Source organism: Poecilia latipinna, unplaced genomic scaffold (genome assembly GCF_001443285.1).
Source record: "Poecilia latipinna isolate Pla-1442-1.1 unplaced genomic scaffold, P_latipinna-1.0 Scaffold260, whole genome shotgun sequence".
Taxonomy (NCBI): Eukaryota; Metazoa; Chordata; class Actinopteri; order Cyprinodontiformes; family Poeciliidae; genus Poecilia; species Poecilia latipinna.
Genome location: NW_015112876.1, coordinates 75,550 through 77,987, shown reverse-complemented (window position 1 = coordinate 77,987; position 2,438 = coordinate 75,550). Strand labels below are relative to the sequence as shown.

Here is a 2,438-nt window from a genome sequence, read left to right as displayed (position 1 = left end):
CCAAAAATGTCACCAAACTGTGCCAAATGTGTTTTTTACATCAATACTGGGGGTTTGTTAAAATTAAATAGCTTATTACCATCTAATGACATTTTCTACATATAATACAACCATTGGTCATGACATTTACCCCATTTATATGCAAAATGTACCATTGTGCACAGTATAATATGTATAATAATGATGAACTGAAAGCTCTTTCTTTGACTCCAAATAGAAAACTTTTATTGAAACAAGGTAAAACAGTCAAAAATACTTTTTGAAGTAATTTCCAAGAACAAATAAACAATTTTGAAAATCCACCACCACCACCACCACCCAAAAAAAAAAAAAAAAAACCTTCAAAAAACCCTTCACACAAAAGCCTTTTTGTGTGTGGTTGTTGTTCTTTTTGGGGCTGGAGCTCTTCCACGCCCTGAAGACCTCAAAGGAACTGGTGGAACATAGTCTTCATCAGCCTCTCCTGCACGATCTCCACTGTGGAAACAGAATGAAATATATTGAAGACTAAATTTGACAAAAAATGACATACTGAAAATGAAGCTGCATCACACAGTCTTATGAAATAAAGCAAAGACACCAATGTTGCACTGTGACAACACATTTCTTATTTTGTAACAATTTTTTTTGGCATAATGGTCATCTTACCTCAAAGAAGATGAAGAATCATGAGAGGTGGGGGGAGGTTCAGCTCCATCTGAGCTTGAAGAATTAGATCTCCATTTGAAGAATTAGAGGCTTATTACAAAGTAATGAACCAAAGTAAACATGAAATCCTTACTAGTAAAATAAAACATATTTTAGTAAAACATAAATAAACAAATAACCACATGGTTTTACTTCCTGCCGTTATTACAAGCATATAATCAAAAAAATAAATAAATAGAACCAAAACATCAAATATTTTGAGTGAAATTGCAGGGGGAAACTTACACATCACCGAGATCAAGTCTGTCAGCCGAGATCAAGTCTGTCTTCCTCTTCCTCCTCGTCCGAATCCCACCAGCTATCAGAAGAGTCTTCCAGCTCAACATCGCTCCGAAATATTTCTTCCAGCGCCTCCACATCGGACATCTTCCTCCGCGCCATTGCAGTTGAGCTCATTTTTGCAAGAGTTAGCTCCGCTCGTAGCAAATCGAAAAACCGTTGTTCATTCGCAGATGGCACAAGTGAAATGAGAATTCTCACTGCACACAGCTTATTTGAATGCATCGAACTACGCCCATCGAAACCTATCCCAAAAAGAACCATTCACTGAGCGCATTTGAATAGGGTAGCTAGCGCATGGAGAGCGCAGACATTTAGATCGGGTTCCGGAAAATGCGTCATGATTTTGCATAGCCGACATCTTGTGCCATGCTCTGAGAGTCTTTCCACTGTCTCGTGAAGCCACAAAATGGCCGTGATGATCAGCTGATCGGGTGTTTTCCGGGCAGTTGCGTCATCGCCCGAGGACCTTTATATCTCATCAGCTGTTTTTAAATAGCTCTAAAATCTTAACATTTTGGGCAAAATCTTTATGCGGAATAGTTTTGAAAGATTAAAGCCTCTTTTAGCGGATAATAAAAAATAAAAAAAATTAAAGGCTCGTGGAGCCTTTGTTTACAGAGCGAGCCGAGGTCACGTGGCAGCTGGACCCACCGGTGGGTCCGTCGGGTTCTNTATTACTTTCAGTTGTTAGAAAATTCTGTATATATAAAACAAAAAACTAAAATGAAATTTTACTTGGCATCACAGCCATATCTGGCACCTTGAAATTGGTCTGTCTCTTTAAAAACCTCCAACCCTTTCTGACACTCCCGTGTTCAGCACATCATCACAATAATGCTCCTTTATTGCACTGATTAATGTCATTTACAACTGTTCTTAGGTGTGTTATGGCTTGTATGATAAGTTCAGCAGACACACACTTGTCATTCCTGCTGACACTAGTTTGGATGACTGTGTGGTGGAGGTGCAAGGGGAGTGGTGCACTGTGGGGTGGACTCAAGCTCCAAGGTGGAGTTTTGGGTAAATGGGCAGATCATTGTATGCTTAATTGAGCCTCGACTGGCTACGCTGGGAGATTCAAGGATTTCTCAAACATGAACAAATAGGTCACAGCAACAGTCTGGGAAAAACAGACTGGGAATTACGTTGTAACACAATGGAATTGATTCCGCATAGAATACCCCTTCCACTTTGCCCTTTAAAGTTGGGGCTTACTTTATTTTTTTAGTTTACACATTTTTAAAGAACATTCCAACATTTTACCAAACAGGCTTGTAACAGAATTTTAATTCTTTTTAAAAGGATCATATTTTTACTTTAAAAAGGCAACCCACGCATAAGTCGATACAGTCATATCAATATCTACTTTGGGAATTAGTGTGTGAGTTAGTGAAAGCGATTAGTTTGTGAGTCATATTACTAAAAAAAAATATATACCACAACAATTC

At 38.5% G+C, this 2,438-nt stretch overlaps 1 long non-coding RNA gene across 1 annotated transcript; it reads right to left on the bottom strand.

Annotated features, from left to right (window-relative positions):
* Positions 1-363: 363 nt before the first annotated feature.
* LOC106947880 (uncharacterized) lies at positions 364-710 on the bottom strand. Its single transcript, XR_001425058.1, has 2 exons — positions 649-710; positions 364-477 (listed from the first exon to the last, which is right to left on the bottom strand). It is a non-coding gene; the product is annotated as an uncharacterized LOC106947880 (long non-coding RNA).
* Between the last annotated feature and the right edge of the window lie 1,728 nt (positions 711-2,438).